At 35.2% G+C, this 8595-nt stretch overlaps 1 pseudogene; it reads right to left on the reverse strand.

Annotated features, from left to right (window-relative positions):
- Positions 1-655: 655 nt before the first annotated feature.
- On the reverse strand, positions 656-2561 carry LOC112718280 (4-hydroxybenzoate polyprenyltransferase, mitochondrial-like; annotated as a pseudogene).
- Positions 2562-8595: the final 6034 nt, after the last annotated feature.

An 8595-nucleotide genomic window follows, 5' to 3' on the forward strand; every position in this document is an offset into this window, starting at 1 on the left:
TACAGTCAAATATTCAACATTGGCACACCGTTGGTTTAAGATTTCAAACTATTAAAATTGCAACATGAATACCAAGAAACCATGTACCTTCTAATGGCATTCAACCTTGTCTCTCGTCTGTTAAATTTTTGGTTTTTCGATGACTAATTTTTCCTTCATGAAAAATGCCCTGCTAACACAATAATAATAATAAGTAGAAGTTATTTACCTTGTAACGATAAGGTAATCAAGTACCTCAACTAGTTAACCATTGATCAACTGTCATTAAGCATTTCCCTTCGAGTCCAATATAAGTGTTAGCTATTCCAATTCAACCATTTCCCAACATTCAGTCGCAAAAAAAAATCCTAAAATTACTTGGTTAACATTGGATTTGTTGAAAAGTAATGATGATAGTGTATTGGAGAAAAGCTGCTCCATTCCTTGGGCACACTCCAGATAGTTTTTCAGAATCATAACACTTGGTTCAAAAGAAATAATAAAACGAATATTAACTTTTTCTTGGAGGCAAAAATTGTTATATGTGGTAAGGAAGTAAAATCATAAAGTATCCTAAGGTGACGACTGATGACTCATGACAATTGGTAAAACTCATGCAAATTTGATAAGTTATTACAAGATAAAAGAATAAACTACTCAACCAGACAAATTACCCCTATGATACAAGTTTTCCAGCTAGGATTCCACCAAATATGATAGCTCCGAACCACTTGTTTGAATTAAATCTGGATGCAAGCAAAAGGTACAAAAGTCAGTTCATTGAGTTTAACATTGAGAGGTTAGAAGTGTAGAACTAAACGTTTTATGGTAAACTAATGAACATGTGGATGCATCATAAGTTTCTGAAACCATCAATATAACATTGGAAGAGTAATCAATAAAGAAATTGAACAATCACTGAATTTTGGGGGATTTCTATCTGTTGAGGTCTGAGGACATATAAATATATCATCAAGTGCTTGCAGTAAAGCCATATGAAAGTGAAAATGAAATTTAATACATGGATTTATGCAACAATCCCTTTTCTGGGTGAACTTTAAATAAAAACTTCCAAAACATACTTGCAATTGCAATCAGCACGTGATGAGAGATCAACTGTCCATATTTGCCAGCCTAGTTGTCCAGATGCAGCTGCCAGAAATGCATAATATGGCCAGCCTACCCCACAAATATTAATCAGAAGGTTGAACAAGAAAACAACCAATGAAATCCAAATATAGTTCTAAAAACTCGAAACAGAGAGAACATAAAATGGGTCATAACTCATAAGACATACTTATTTCAGCATTATAGCCACTGAGGGCAAGACCACTAAGGCATGCAATCCCAAACCCAGTAATCCACTCCTTTGTAGAATCACCAAAGTGCAAAGCAGTTGACTTAACTCCCACTTTCAGTTCATCTTCTTTATCCTGAATGTAAGGTTATAAATATACGCATAGACCAAGAACTTTGATTACAATGCTTTAATTATATAATTTGTATTGGAAGGTAGCAAGTAGTCTATCATTGTATGGTTTGTTTCATAACACACTGAACTATTGGAGTCAAGATAATCACCCCACACCGGGATATATCATGCAGCAATTAAATAGCAGGACAGAGGAGAAAAACCTTCAGGAAGTAATGTTGATTTTACCTGGTGAGCATAGATTGTATCATAAACAAGTGTCCAAAAACCTCCAGAGGCATAAAGAGGCAGCACTATTCTTGGATCTAGACTTCCTCTAATTGCTACCCATCCTAACAAAGCACCCGAATTAAAGGTCAACCCGAGATAGGCCTGAGGCTAACAAAAAATTTACGAGTGCCATAAAAAGCATAATAAGATTGTATGTCAAAGATAACAATAAAATATTTCAGAAGAGACTAAAATTGAAGAAATTCATTACCCAAAATGTAAACCTCTTCATGAGGGGATAAGAAAAGACAAGCAACAAGGATGAGGCACCCAGAACACAGCTGCAAAAAGATCACAAATCACAACATTCAACATTTTGGCAATACTCAAAGTTTCACACTTGACGTAGTCATGTAGATGTAATAATGATCACAGGCTCAGCTATTCAAAGTTAACACTGACCTATAATAATTTAGTTACAGAAGAATCCCAAGACCCAAAGTTAACTAAATACCAAGAAAACAAAGTCCCTGAAATGGTGTCAAAAGACCACTTGCCATAGGCCTTGACTTTGTTCGTTCTACCTGCATCATACAATTATGTATAGTATCATTCAGAATATTGAATCTACTATCAGCTATGTTGAACCCAAAAAAGTAAAAAATGCTTAATGGGTTCTGAAAAATGCCCAAGGTAGGTATGAAAATCAAATAAAATCTCATGTTCAATACATTAAAACAAAATAAGAAATGTGATGTCATAGGAATAAAATCGAAGGGATGTTTCATGCAAGTAAATTGATAGATTTATATTTTGAATCATATTAGAAATAAGGCAGGGAGGGTGAAAATGAACCAGAAAAAGTAAAAAGAAAAATCTTCAAATGCAAAAGACATGAACTTACAGGCCATGTGAAGTACCAAGGCACTAGACTTGGCATGACTAAGCTTTCAGATTATTGTTTTTAACTTAAATCAAATGTATAATAAAAGTTAAACATTTGCAAATGTTTTGTCCTAAATAACATAGAAAATCTAGGAAAATTTTATCCAAAGACATATGAATGTTTATTTGTATGATATTCCACAACTAGCAAAGCCTATAGAGTTTATCATCAAGATGATAGAATTAAGAGGAGTCCATACACGTTATTTTTTGTGACACTAACTTGGTTCAAAGTATCTTGAAAGACTGTGATGCAGGAAATCATGTTCAGGGCAAAGAAGGAGAATTCCAGAATCAAGAGAAAGAAATTTCTGGGCCATCTGAATCTGATAAAACTCCCATAGGAGATTCTGTAGGAAACAATTCTATTTTATCTCATGAATCTGGCAAAATTTCTGACAATACAAATTCTTTGGATCCTACTGTGACCGAATCTGCTACTAAGTCAACAAGACCCCCTGAGTGGAAATTTTTAAAGAATTATCCATAGGAATTTGTTATTGGGGATGTCTCTCATAGTGTCAAAATACATTCCTCCACAAGAAAAGCAAATGAAGAAAAAAATTTGGCTTTTCTCTCTCAAGTGGAGCCACAAAACCTCAATGAAGCTCTAAAGGACCCTTCTTGGGTAAAGGCTATGAAGAAAAAGTTTGGTGAATTTGAAAAGAACCAAGTTTGGACATTTGTTCCAAAGTCTAATGGCAAGAAAATGATCGGCACCAAGTGGATATTTAGGAAAAAATTTGGAGAAGATGGAAGCATTGATAGAAACAAAGCAAGACTAGTGGCGCAAGGATATGATCAAGAGGAAGGGATAGACTTTGATGAATCCTTTGCCCCTGTTGCTCGAATGGAAGCCATAAGGCTACTTCTAGTCTATGCTGCTCATTGTGGTTTCAAATCGTATCAAATAGATGTGAAATGTGTATTTTTAAATGGTGTAATAGATAGAAAAGTGTATGTGGCATAGCCACCCAGTTTTGAAAATAAGGGATTTCCTAATCATGTTTTCAAACTCTCAAAATCCCTTTATGGGTTGAGAAAAGCTCCTAGGATTTGGTATGAGAGACTCAGCTCTTTTTTTTGAAAAATAGATTTCAAAGAGGCACCACTGACACTACTCTATTTATCAAAAATTCTAATGATTCTTTCATCTTAGTCCAAATTTATGTTGATGAAATTATATTTAGATCAGCAAATGAGACCCTTTGTACTGAATTTGGAAAACTCATGATAAGAGAATTTGACATGAGTATGATGGGTGAACCTAATTTTTTTCTTGGGCTTCAAATTAAGTAAACCGAAAATGGTATTTTTATTCATCAAGAAAAGTATGCCAAGGAACTAGTTAAGAAATTTGGTATAGAAAATGCCAAACCCATGGGAACACCCATGCACCCTAACTCAAAATTAGAAAAAGGTAAAACTGAGAAAGATGTTGATGAGACTAGGTATAAAGGAATGATTGGTTCTCTTATGTACTTAACTTTCTCTAGGCCCGATATTGTGTAAAGTGTTGGAATGTGTTCAAGATTCCAATCAAAACCTAAAGAATCACATCTTTCAGCAGTTAAAAGGATCATTAGATATGTTCATGGCACATCCAATTTTGGTTTATTGTATCATTAGATTGATGAGTTTTCTATAGTTGGTTATTGTGATGCAGACTTTGCTGCAGATAAAGTGGATAGAAGGAGTACATCAAACATATGCTATTTTCTTGGGAAGTCCTTAAACGTTTGGTCAAGTAAAAAGCAGTTTATCCCATGCAGAGGCTAAGTATATAGTGGCTTCTTCATGTTGCTTTCAGCTTATTTGGTTGAAAACCCAACTTGCTGATTATAAATTAAATGTTGAAAATATTTTCCTGTTATGTGACAATATGAGTGCCATAAATATTTCCAAAAATCTGATTTCGCACTCTAGAACTAAACATATTGAGGTGAGATTTCACTCAATAAGAGAACATGTTTAAAAAGAGAATATTAGCATTCAATTTATTAAATCAGAAGATCAATTAGCACATATTTTCAGTAAACCTCTAGCTGAAGACAGATTTTGCAAGCTTAGGACTAATTTAGGGATTTTAAGTCCAGATTTGTTATTTGCACATTACTGATGTTTTTGTTGAAGTTTTTGTCTCTCAGGTGTGGATGAGAGAATTCTGGGCAAGTGAAGAACCATCTTTCTAAATATCATTTTCTGGCTCATTTGCACGATCTGAATCTTCTGGGCCAACCCTTCAGTTCAGAATTACAATGGTCCAATATGTTTTCTTAAATTCCACCATCTCTTGGCCCAATGAGTGTTACATCATCCATGTGTTATTTTGTGCTTTGTCATTTAGTAAAAAATCTCCTTTTAAATCACCTTTTGTTTATTCTTTAAATATTTAATTTTTTTTAAATCACATTTTTCATGATGTCAAGTCTTTTCAAGGTCTAGTCATAGGTGATGCAGTTGCATGTTTCAAGAAACATCTTTTCTTGGTGCAGTTACCAAACTTCTTTTTTGATAACTCCTTCCTCCACCTCTTCGGTTCCTCCTCACTACCATTAGTGTTTTGTTTCATTCAAAACCTGGGTTTACTCCAATGAGGGAGAAAATCGTGATCCAAAAGAGTCCAAGGGCGAAAATCCTAAAACTTCTAAAGAAGCCAAGACCCTCTACTCGCTCCTGAGACCAGACCTTTACACCTTCTCCTTCTCCTCCTACCTCTCCTTCTCGCACGGATCCTATGGCTCGTACGAAAAACTCTTCAAGGTTTTCATCTTTGTCCAAGCCAACTGCAACTCCCAGCGCTCCTTCCAAGCCCAACACTTCGAAAGGGAAGCGCCCTACTACAGAAGAACCTGCTCCTGAACCTGCAAGACCCAAACCTAGGTTTACTCCTTCTCGCCCTCAAAAAGGAAATCCTCGTATTCCTCTCAAATCTATTAAAGAGCCTTCCATTGATTCTTTTGTACACAAATTATACTTCATGACCTCCCACTCAAACTACAATCCTCATTGTTTTTGATCTGCCATGAACAATGATTTCTATGAAGGTGTTATTGCTCATCGTACCATATGTCCCACTTTTTTTATTGACTTACCAAATCTGAAAAAGAAAAATTTTTTTGTTGAAAATTTTAAATTTTTGGACTGGAACCATACTTTTAAAATTAAAAAACCAGTTTATCCTATTTTATATGCAAAAATGACTTATCATGAGGACAGTGTTCATTCTTATGTAAAAGGTTATGACATAGTTCTGAATGAAGAAACCATTAGTGAGTCTCTAAAATACACTGATGTTGGAGCAGTTGTCTACACCTCTGGTAAGTGGAATGATATGGAAGGTCTCTCTTACAATGATGCTCTAGCCTATGTGTGTGAACACATCTCTTTGATTGATGGAATCACTCCAACTCACAAAGCTCTTGGTCACACTCGTACTCAGTTACATCGCATAGTGAACCATTTCATCCTTCCTCAGAGTGGCTCATATCAAAGAGTGTCTTTCTATAATACCTTGGTTTGTATGGTATTCTCACAAAAACTGAAATTTCTTTTACATACCTAATGGTAAGATATATGTTTGATTGTATTAGAAGTGAGAAAGATAAAACTCTTCCTTATGATATGTTCTTAACCTGTATTTTTGAATATTTTGGTGTTGATTTGTCATATGAGACATATGAAAATAAACACTCGTATCTAAAAGGAAACGGTTCAGTGAAACAGTAGAAAAAGGGACCAACTCGAACTGAAAGGGTGGTTCTTGATGATGATGATGACGACTATGAACCAGAAGAATCTTCTCCACCATCTGCCTCTGGGACTTCAACCTCCACTAGACACAAATAACTTCTATATGGAGTGGTTAAGAATGTGGTGCAGGAATTTGTCTCTCAATCCAACCATCTGATCACCTTAAGCAAAGAGCAGAGAAAAATAGCTGCCAAGCATGAAAACTACCTCAGAAAGTCTAGAGACAGTGTGGCAGTTCTCATGAAGTTCATTGAAAACACTCTTGAGGATGAAAATGCGGCCTCTGACCCTGAAGAACCTGCTGACTCGGAGGGAGATGGTTCGTATGCCTAAGGATGTCTTTTTTAATGATCTCTTCTATGTTTTTTCCTTTGATAATTGTCTCATGGAACAATTGTATTTTGTGCTTGGACTTACTTATTTTGTCTCGGATGACTGTAAACTGACTAATCACTGTTTATGTTGCTTTTAGTTCTCTCATTATCTAGACCGTGCCTTAACTACTTGCTGCAGGTTTAATATTGGTTGTATTTCCTCCCTTGATGACAAAAGGGGGAGTAGTAGTAGTATTAGTATTATGGTGTATGTATGTATGTTCTGTTTTGTTGCTCTGTTATATTTTATTCTATTTTGGGCTGAATTCTTGCTATTTTTATACATTATTGGGCTCTGTTTCATGAAATGTTGAAATTGTTTGAAAACTTGCTGTATGCTTCATCCATGGACAACACACTGTATATGGTATATTGTTGTGTTCTCTATGTGAATATGTAAATAGGAAATAAAAGAAGAGCAGAAATTCAGGGGGAGCAACTCTTGGAAAGAAAAGGGGAGCAAGTCAGAAGCATGTAGCATCAGCTAAAGAGAAGTACCTTAACTTTATTAAAATTCAAACCAATTGATCAATGTCACAATTATGTTTGTCATCAAGGGAGAGATTGTTAAGTTAAGAAATTTACTAACTTAATTGAGGATGACAAACATTAATGTATTGGATTAAACACCCAATTAGTTTTGAATGTGTTTGATTAGTGTGGTAGGTTCAAATGATTAGAGCAGCCCAATCTAAATGAAACAAAGAAACAGAAGCTGCTGAAGTATACAAAAGTGCTCAAACTAAGTCCAAAAGAAATAATAAAGAAATCACATGGGCTGAGAGGTAAGTGAAGCAAATCCAGCCCAAGTTGCATCACTTAAGTGGAAGCCTTCCAAAGCCATCTTTCGTAACCTTACTTCGGTCAGAAACATGAAAAGAGAGAGAGAAAGCTTCTTCCTTGTTCATTCACCAGAGAAGAAAGAAAGAGAAAAGTAAATTACAAAAGCAAATGTCTAATCACCCAAATCAAAACAAGTTAAGCTTAGTCAGAAGTTAAAGGCAATTTATTTCCATTTGCATGCAATTTATTTTCTTCACTTCTTTTCCAACTTTCTGCGATACCATTTTAGGGTAAATGGAGAAAGAAATCTCTTATCTATGCTGCTGTAAATCAATGGTCCACAAAGTTACTTGGAGCCAAAGCACATTCTTAATGGTGTGAATTTAGAGCTTACCACTGAACAATAATCCTTTGCTGCTTAGTTGACCTCGGTCAAGCAAGAAAATTAGAATTGAAATCTCTAATTTAGGGGTTGATTGAAGAAAGTGAAGGGATGTATTATCAAAGCTCAAATTCTAAGAAGTTGACCTGGGGAGAAACCCTATCTGCGATCCTGCATAAGGTACAAAAGGAAAAATTTTTTGGATGGCAAGATAAGGAGAGAGAACTAGATTTTTGAGTTTGTTCTGAAGAGCTTCTCAGTAGAGTTTATCAACTTTGGACAGTGTTTTCTAGTAAAAGAAGCATTTCACCAAGATGAAGAACTTAATCAGAGTCAGCTGAATCCGATTCAACTTATAGCAACAGAGGCTGTTTATGCATTAATCTCCTTCATGTTTTAAAATTTGTATCTCATTTTAAATGTATATGTTTCTGTAATTTCTTGAGAGGTAAAAGGCTGAAAGTGAGAATCCAAGAAAAAGCCTATGAGTGACAAAAGGCTGAGTGACACACTTGAGAGAAAAGCCTAGAGTGATTTCAGATTTCTTTAGGTTGTTTCATGTAACTTGTATCTTGTACCTGTGAGGTGCCCCTTTCTAAGTTGCACTAGTACTTAGAGTGAAGAGTTAGGCATTATTAGCATAACCAAGTCAAGTTAGGTAAGAACTTGAGAGAGAAAGGATTGAGTGATGATGATTGGATTTTTGACGGTTTAGAATTTCACTAATGAAATCTCGT

Source organism: Arachis hypogaea, chromosome 10 (assembly GCF_003086295.3).
Source record: "Arachis hypogaea cultivar Tifrunner chromosome 10, arahy.Tifrunner.gnm2.J5K5, whole genome shotgun sequence".
Lineage (NCBI taxonomy): Eukaryota > Viridiplantae > Streptophyta > Magnoliopsida > Fabales > Fabaceae > Arachis > Arachis hypogaea.